Source organism: Saccopteryx leptura, chromosome 5 (genome assembly GCF_036850995.1).
Source record: "Saccopteryx leptura isolate mSacLep1 chromosome 5, mSacLep1_pri_phased_curated, whole genome shotgun sequence".
Lineage (NCBI taxonomy): Eukaryota > Metazoa > Chordata > Mammalia > Chiroptera > Emballonuridae > Saccopteryx > Saccopteryx leptura.
The window spans coordinates 43,542,200-43,552,409 of NC_089507.1; the positions used below are offsets into that span (position 1 = coordinate 43,542,200).

The 10,210-nt window shown below is 34.9% G+C and overlaps 1 pseudogene; it reads left to right on the forward strand.

Annotated features, from left to right (window-relative positions):
* Positions 1 to 694: 694 nt before the first annotated feature.
* Positions 695 to 3,649, forward strand: LOC136406468 (serine/arginine-rich splicing factor 6 pseudogene; annotated as a pseudogene).
* The last annotated feature ends 6,561 nt before the right edge of the window (positions 3,650 to 10,210 follow it).

A 10,210-nucleotide genomic window follows, 5' to 3' on the forward strand; every position in this document is an offset into this window, starting at 1 on the left:
AAATTTTATGTGATTTATTTTGTGTAAATTTGACATCAGAAAACAGAACTGCATATAAATATTGAATTCTAATATCTGCATGCTGAAATATTTAGAAGTGTCCTGACGTCTATAATTCAGTTTGAAATTTGTCAAAAAATAAGATAAATTGATGGGCGGATAGAGGTATGGAAAAAGGGGTGGATATCTGACAAAGTTGGAACAACAAAAGATTTGTGGTACAATCTGGGTGTGTGCATATGAGCATTCACCATAAAATATTTTCAAGTCTGATACATGTTATGTGTCCATAATAAAAATTGAAAAAAAAAACATAGAAGAAGCTGGCCACTGCCCAACACCACTGCAGGCCTCTAGCTGAAATATAGAGAAGTGCAAATAGTATAAATTTTTAAGAAAGTTATAGTTTTTACTATTACATGAGCATTAATATTCTAATTATCAGATGGGAGGGGAAAATATTTTTTGTTCTACTTGTCTAGATTCTCCACTGGAGCTCTGTAATAAGACAGATTACCAAGAGAAAAGTATGTAAATGTATTTAATATATCATGCGTGAAACTTCATAAGGAAATAAAGATCCAAGAAGCTGTTAAATCTGAAAAATATTTTCTTTCTACCCTTCTAGATTCTCCGCTAGAGTTCTGTAAGAAGGCAAAGATTACCAAGAGAAAAGCATACAAATGTATTCAATATGTCACAGGAGAAATTTCATAAAGAAATAAAAACCCAAGAAACCATTAAACCTGAACATTTTTCTGCTAAGTTTGGTGAAAGGTAGAAAACCACAGGGAAAAAGCTGTGATAGGACAAAAGGATATGAGGGAAGGGTGATTGACTGGGGGAAACGTAGTGAGATCTACCTATTTAAATTCTTCTCAGCATCCCTGAGTCTTTAAAAAAATTGATTTTTATCTCTGAGTATGAGCATCTCTCATATAAGGGAAACAGGCAGGTCAGGGAGTCAGTCCCAGCACCTGGCATTTATCAAATTTCTTCAGCTTAACACATGCAATATGCCGATTTACCATATTTTGGAGTAGCATGTCCTGAATCCTGTCACATGGAAATAAAACTTAATTGTGGGAAAAGCAACTAGAGGTGATTTTATTATCTAAGATAATAATCAAAAAAGTTTTAGATCCTGGCTCTGTCCAGTTTGCTTAGTGGTAGAGCGTCACCCCGGCATGTGGAAGTCCCAGGTTTAATTCCTGGCCAGGGCACACAGAAGTGCCCATCTGCTTCTCCACCCTTCCCCCTCTCTTTTCTCTCTATCTCCCTCTTCTCCTCCCACAGCCAAAGCTTCATTGGAGCAAAGTTGGCCAGGGCACTGAGGATGGCTCCATGGCCTTTGCCTCAGGTGCTAGAATGGCTCCAGTTGCAATGTAGCAATGCCCCAGATGGGCAAAGCATTGCCCCCTAGTGGGTTTGCCACGTGGATTCCAGTCGGGTGCATGTGGGAGTCTGTCTCCCTACCTCCCTGCTTCTCACTTCAGAAAAATAAAAATAAAAATAAAAAAAAAGCTTTAGATCCTGCTCCAGGTATCAGCCAGTGAACAGGGAGGGACTAGCGAAATGTAATAGGTTTAAAAGGACAGTTATGGGAGAAATCAAAGCTACTTTATCATTACATTTATTGTATTTTCCTTTTCAAACTAACCATTTCACACAGCTTTTCCCAGCAAGGTTAAGTACCCAATTTAGATCAAACACAATTTAGTTATAGTGTCTCTAGTCTATGCCAGGTGTGATTTTTCACCAGTGGGATGAATTATTTTGTAGTGTTTAAAAAAATAGACATTGCAGCTAAACTACCTAGAGTTATATTATATGTAGGCTTTACATTTACTGACTGTGAGAAAAGATCACTTGACCTCACTGAGCAAGACTCCTCATCTGAGAAATGGAGATAATATACACATCATATAGGGTTTGTTGGTTTGTAAAATGGCCTCCATAGACAGAAGGCAAGGAGAAACTAAAGAAGAAAGCAGACCACTCCGAATTGGTAGGCGGCAATTTTAATAAGTAAGGGAGGAAACTTCCATAGGAGGCTTGTCTTAGGCAGTCCCAAAGGATTAGATCTCTACACCTAGCCTCCAGAATCTTAAATGTTTACTGAAAGGCCCTATGTGACTGGCTCCAGTCACATATACTGGTCTCAACAACACATTGCTCTCTCAATTCTGAATTCTTGAAAACAGCTTTTGTTGTGGAGATAATGAACAGAGCATACAGTATAAAGACAGAGGACAGGGTGAGGAGCCTCTGATTGTTCTGGTCCAACACACAGGTCAGCCAGGGCTCATGTGCTCTTGATGTCCTCTTCCAACAGGGTTATATTTAGAATTAAGTGAATTACTATTGAACCATCCAAGGCAGTGCAACATCAATACTGGCCATTATAATTGTGAATATTATTTGCACTTTTATATTTTTATTTGATATAATAACAACATGACTCTCTTTCACCTTCATAGTATTGTTAAATCTGCTACTAACTACAAAGGTATAATCTAATCAGGGCGAGCTATTTTAATGGACTTTTAAAAACTGAATGCTGGATTGTGTGGCAAGACTTGGCCACCACTGCCCTGTAAGGCGCTGGTGGGGCTCTTGACATCCTAGTGTCTGCACTGTGACTTTTGCCTTACAGTCTACAATGGGACAGCCGGCTCTCTAGCCCCTCACTGGCCACGCTGCTCTGTGTTTACCCTTTAGCTACTACTTGGGGAATAAAGATATCAAGCACTTTTTCAGTGCCTATTACTGCCTCCTCAAAATAGACCTCACCCATGGATACTGCTTCTTGGAGTAAAGACTCTGATGCTCCCTTTACGAGTTGAAGGACAAGGAATTCTGCAGAGAGCATTTGATCATGGAGCATGCCCAGGGCCACATTGCAATCATGTTGGCTACAGCTATAGAAGCTGCTTATATGGACTGCCTTTTTGTACAGAATTCAGGCTCATTGTAGAAAATCTTTTCACTCCTTGCAGTTGGCAAAGACTTAAAGGATTTTATGAGACAAGCAAGTGAAGTAAACCATGCAGATGCTCACAAAGAACGTACTAATGAAAGAATAATTGAGTTTGCCTCAGACTCTGACATTAAGTGTGCTTTGGATAAAATAGATGATACAGAAATAAATGGCAGATAAGCATGAACAAGCCATAGTTGGTCTTACTCAGGAAGCAGATCAATGTCACAGTCTAGAATGAGGTCATGATGTAGAAGGTGCAGCAGCAGCCTCAGTAGATCGTGAAGTGTCTTAAAAAGTTACTTGTTATCCAGATCTCAGAGCAAAAGTCAATCATATTCTTGGTTCAAAAGGTGAAAAATCTATATCAAAAAGCAAATCAAGGCTCAAGTCTGACTGGGTTCTCATTTGCACTCTTGAAGCAGATATAAGGGTGAGTATGAGAAATTTGAAAGCAGGTCTCATTCTTGATCTTATACCTTCAAAGAAAATGTAAAAGGTGTTATAAAGTCAAAATATAGAATCAGGAGACAGCCTTCTTCCAATTCTCCTTTCCCTGCTCTACTCTCTAAGGCTTATTCTGTATTCCCTTCACTAAAAAGTTTCAAGATCCCATCTGAAATCCTATTCAAAGGCAAGGTCACAGTCCGGATGGATTACAGCTATTAACCCAAAACTCTATGTTCTTTGCACACTATTACCGAACACTCCTACTTGCTTAGGCAGTTACTCTTCCATGTTTGTACTTGGCCATTCTTGCTCAAGGAATTGAAAACAAGGACACACAGAAATTTAATTTGTGGCCAAATTTGTTTAAAAAAGAAAGAGAGAGAGATGAAGTTCTAAAGAAATGGGGCATAAAAACTCCTCCCTTCTTTGTATAACTAAGATAACTTCAACTGTATAGCTTTTGAGCTAAAATAACTTTGCAAAGTTTAAGCACCTTTAGATTTTATTTATTTATCTATTTATTTTTATCAAGTGAGAGGCAGGAGGCAGAGACAGACTTCACAGGTCCCCAACCAGGATCCACCAGCAAGCCCCTACTGGGCAATGCTTTGTGCATCTGGGACCACTGTTCCATTGTTCATCAACTGAGCTATTTCAATGCCTGAGGTGAGGTCATGGAGCCATCCTCAGTGCCCAAGGCCAACTTGCTCAATCCACTGGAGCCATGGCTATGAGAGAAGAAGTGGGTGGAGAAGTCAATCGTCACTTCTGTGTGCTCTGACTGGGAATTGAACCTGAAACTTCCACAACCCGGTCCAATACTCTACCACTGAGCCAATTGGCCAGGGCTCATTTAGATGTTTTTAAAGTATTTCAGCAAGATCTGTTGCAGGGATTTTTTTTAGTTATTTCTTACTTTTAAATTAACCATGCCAAGCTTTAGATACTTAATGTTCTAGAGGGAGAGCCCATTTTTCAATTTTGTTGGCTTTTTATAAACCTTGTGTTATGTAATATTTCAATAAAAGTTACCAGGATGGCTTAACCAGGCAGTAGTGTAGTAGATAGAGCATCAGCCTGAGATGCTGAGACTCCAGCATCTCAGTTAGAAACCCAGAAGTTACCGGCTTGAGTGTGGGATAATAGACATGACATCATGGTTGCTGGCTTGAGCCCAAAGGTCCCTGGTTTGAGCAAGGGGTCATCAACTGAGCTTGAGCCAGCTGGTTAAAGCACGTATGAGAAAGCAATCAATGAAAAACTATGTGTTGATTCTTCTTATCTGTCTCGCTTCTTGTCTGTCTGTCTGTCTTGCTGCTGTCTGTCCCTTTCTCTCTAACTCAAGCAAAAACAAAAACAAAACAAAACAAAACAAAAAAACAGTTACCAGGATAACTGCCTTATTGAATAAGTCACTATTAATTCCTTTAAATGTTGATATCTGGTGTTTCTGGAAATGACATAAATTATACTCAAGTGTAAAACAAGTAAATTTTCAGATGAGCAATATACAGTGTGTCTATAAAGTCATAGTGCACTTTTGACTGGTCACAGGAAAGCAACAAAAGATGATAAAAATGTGAAATCTGCACCAAATAAAAGGAAAATCCTCCCAGTTTCTGTAGGATGATGTGGCAGCATGAGCTATGCACAGATGATGACGTAACACTGTGTATACAGCGGAGTAGCCCACGGCCATGCCAGTCGAGATGTGGACAGTACAGAGGAAAGTTCAGTGTGTTCTGTGGCTTGCTAAATTTGAATCTGTGACCAAAATGCAATGTGAATATCGGCGCATTTATAATAAAGCACCATGACATTAATCACTTAAAACAGAGAATCACAGACGTTATTCACTCTGTTACACCAGACGTCCTTACCTGTGTGTGGCAAGAACTTCACTATCGTTTGGATGTGTGTAGGGCAACAAATGAAGCCCACATCAAATTGCACTGAAAAGGTATAAAACTGGGAGAGTTTTCTTTTATTTGGTGCAGATTTCACATTTCTTTCTTCTTTTGTTGCTTTCCTGTGACCAGTCAAAAGTGCACCATGACTTTACTGACACACTGTATTATTCAATGTGGATAATATTATTTTGTTCTGTTAATCAACAGTGCTAAAGTCATTGTATATGCCCATTTAACAAGTTAAAAATAAAATATTCTTTGTCATCAAAAAAATAAAATGTACAAATTGAAACAAAGGAAAAATGACTTATAAAATAACTTTTTTACAATGACAAGAAATATATACTTTTTATTCAAGGAATTCACAAATCTGTCTTACATAGTTTATTCCATCAAATGATTTTGTATAATACTGGGTTATAGTTTTAAGTACACATTTTAAGTACACATACATACATACACATCACACATATACCTGACCAGCATAGACTTCCTAATGTTTAAATTTCTCATTTTACATTTTTTGTATTGTATTATCATTGAGTTGATATGCAATACATGTTCATGTTCACATCTATGTAGATTCTTGTTTGGCATGTGTAGTGATGTTGTGCTAAAACTGGTAAATATTATATAAATAGAAAGTACATATATATATATATATATATATATATATATATATATATATATATACATTCTTTATTAAATTAGCCAAGAATGTACAAATTTATCATCCAAGTCATGGCCCCACAGAACAAGAATTGATATAGGATATCTCATCACAACTTCTTTGGATCCAATTGGATCCAACACCTAGGTTCTCTAGTAAAGATTATATAATAACCTGTGATTCAATCCATACAAGACAGGCAGGTTCTTCCCTTGGCTGAGAGGCTTAATTTTATAGACTTACTGATGTCTACCCTTCCCCTCAGAATTTACAAAACTATTCAAGGATTTACATATACTATTACTTCTACCTGCTTCTGTTAAAGAGAATATTTGCAAGTATTGAACTCTCTTTTTGTGGCTGTGTCAGCATGGCTACCATCATATAAATGGTGGAAAAGCAGAGGATATGTTCAATTTTCTTTCAGTAATTAGTGACTTTACTACCTCATTTCTGACTTCCTTGTAAGGTCCCACTAATGAAACATTTTAGAGTTATAGATAATACCAAACAACATTGGTACAAACATTGGCTAATATATGAAAGAATAACAAAAACTCAAGTACTTATTCCTGTTATGGTAGTAGCAAGCATTTCAGACTCTTCTTGATCCAATTCAACTGTTTAACCCATATTTGGTGGTGTGGGAGGAAGTTACTATGATATTAACACATATTTTCAAGTCAAAACATTTATTTATTTTGTTTCAGTTTATTATATTTTATTGTCCTGTTGTTGCTATTGCTTTAGTATGTGTTATAAGTCTTAATACATTGCTAAACACACATAATTATCCATCTTAATAATAAGCAGCTTCTGTTAACACAAAGTGTTCTGATGAAAATCAATGAAATTTGAAACTTTACCACATCACAAATATAGGATCTTAAATATCAAAACTACAAAAAATATAATAGAAAAAGCCACCTTTATTCTTGCAATAGATATTAAGTCTTCAGGATGTAACATGAATGGAAGTTCAATGTGTTTTCAATAAAAAATGACAAGAGTAATTTGGCTAAATCTTGTAAAAGGCTTGAAAAACTTTCTGGCTAAAATGATGAAGAGATAAGAAACATTGGTTCCAAGTAAAATTGCAGATTTTTATTCCTTAAAGATAAAAATAAGATGTCTATCTTCTTGGGATTACTTTACTTTACTGCAGACCGAGGATTAAGTCAATGAGATGAATAAAATAGAAAAGTGTCATCCCAAGTCTGTAACTCAATGAATTTCTTGAATTCACCATTTTCACCTTGTAACAGATTCAGCAATGCAGCAAAATTACCAGGCAACCCAATTTCTTAGGCTTGTAGCAATGTCACAGATAATTAAATAGGAACGGGAGTTTTGTCCTGGTTTCAATAAATTGGCCAGCTGGACCACCAGCAACATCTCTACAGGCAGTTTCTGAGATCTTGCAGTGTGTTCATAAAAGCCTCAGGGAGGTCCCACAAACTAGTGGCCATTCTGGATGTTTTCAAACTGAGTCTTGAGAACTCCTTTTCTAACAAAAAAGAAGAATGTAAGAGTACATGGTATGTGTGTATACATGTGTATATGTGTGTTAAGTGGCCTAAACAATGTTGAAATTAATAAGACATTAAAAAAATGGCTAACTTTTCTCCTCTCCCCCATGCATAGCTCTGCTAATTCAATAACTTACCAGCTGTTAATAGCTAATACTAAAAAAAAAAAAAATCATTTGCAAATTAATTAAAGTACAAGCTGGTAGGTTCTACTTAGAAATTTCATGGTAAAGACAATTTTCTCTCCCCACACCTTTTTTATAGTTCAACCTTTTGAATACTTGACATTTCTCACTTTTGACTCACTAATACTATTAACACTGAAATTAGTCTAATAGTCTTGGCTGGATAGCTCAGTTGGTTAGAGCATTTTCTGGAAGTGCTAGAGGTTACCAGTTCGATCCCTGTTCAGGCACATACAGGAACAGATCAATATTCCTGTCTCTCTCTCTCTCTCTCTCTCTCTCTCTCTTTCTCTCTTTTCTTTCTTCTCTCAGTAAAATTAATAAATACAAAAAATTTAAAAATGAACTTAGTCTAACAAAAATAAATGAGAAGTTAAAAAATAATAAAAATAAAAGAATATATATTTAAATTTAATTAGATGATTAAGCTTAATATTATTGTAATAATATCATTCAATACTTTTGGAGGATTCAACTATATTAAAGTTGACTATAGAGAAAAACAAGATCTAGGCATAAAATTCTGTACATTATACTTTTTGTTCATGAGCTAAGTAATGATTATATTTTGGCTAATTAATTCAACAATTTTTTTTTAATACGCTAATCTTCCCATCTGCTGAGAATTGCTGTTTTATTTTTATTTATTTATTTATTTTTTATTTATTCATTTTAGAGAGGAGAGAGAGAGACAGAGAGAGAGAGAGAGAGAGAGAGAGAGGAGAGAGAGAGAGGAGAGAGAGAGATGAGGGGAGGAGCTGGAAGCATCAACTCCCATATGTGCCCTGACCAGGCAAGCCCAGGGTTTTGAACCGGCGACCTCAGCATTTCCAGGTCGACGCTTTATCCACTGCGCCACCACAGGCCAGGCTAATTCAACAATTTAAATCAACAATATTCACGACTTTTAATAGAATTGTACAAAAGTTAAATATTGTTACATTATTTAAATTGATAGAATAATAATAATAATAAAATATTATGTTTCTAATAGTGCTATTTCATCTTCAGCTTGTTAAAGAGAAGATAATTATAAGATCCTCTCTCCAGGCAACCACTCATTGATTATAAATTTCAATGGTAATTTTCCCACTTATTAGACCAGTTTGGAAATTATACACATACAATTTTAAGTATTTTATTTTTTAAATCTAGACATCACAATGCGTAAAAGTTTTAATAAGTGTTAAATTGATATGCTACTAGCTTTCAAACTAAAAATTTAGAATATTACCAATACCCAAATTAACTTTAAGTATGAATCCTCACTTCTTGTCTGTATGTTATAAATAATATCCACAAAATGTCTAAAAAAAAAAGCCATACTATAAATAGCCCCTATGATATTTGTGGCATTTTACCTGTAATTTTAAAAAGACTAAGAAATTTCTAAATCACAGCATACCTTGTAACATAATGTAGAATCTTTAAAAAAATAGAAAATATTTTACTGACTTATAGTCTTAGACAATCAATAAATTCTTCTCAATGCTTGATCAATAGAGAGAAATATATATATATACACATACATATATAAGAATAGGAGAAATAAATATATAGAGAGATATCAGTAAGAATTAGTGCAATGCTATAATTACTCTAATAAAATTATACATCAAATTTTATTTTATATACATTTTAATTGAATATATCCTATACTAAACATGTATTATTTTTATATCATAACATGTTTTTAAATTTTTGTTTCATGATTAAATAGAAGAGACTATATAATTAAATAGTAAATACATTAATATGTCAGGGAAGAAGAAAAATAAAATAGTTTCAGGAGAGTTTAATCACTGTTCATGTAAGTAATAGCATTGAACACAGTTTTTTATAGCCTAAAATTTGCCTTATAAAACACAAATTCCTATTGCTTATGTTTTGCAGTTTCTATATCTTATAGATTTAGAAACTAAATGTCATATGTAAATCTAGTTTTTATTTAATTTCTAATAAAACAGCCTCCATAGTGATTTCTTACTTGTTAGTAGTGTAAATAATCTCACTTTTAATCCTTCAGTAAAGTGATTTGCTTATTTTAATATATTCTTACCTCTACCCCTCTTGAGAGCGCTCTAAACAAATATATATAAATACATTACAATGTGATTAAGGCAACAGAAGCATTTTATTGCATAGACATAAACCAGAAAAAGGAAGAATTAAATTATAAAGGAAGTGAAGTCATACAAATTTTTCCATAGGAGATGTATGCAATAAAATAAATATAAAGTTCTCTAGGACCAGATGTCAGAGAAACTTGATGATTTAGTACTATCTTTGATTGCTTCTTTCCTTTCACTAATCTATCTCACTCATCAATAAGTCATTATGTTTTGTTTATTCTGTTTTCCAGATATGTTCTCCTATTCATTACTATTGCCAGTACTTCCTATCTCTGGCCTAAATGGCAGCTACTGGTTCCCAACTATTATCCTTGGCATTAACCTTTTTGCTCAGTATCCTCCAACCCCCTCCCC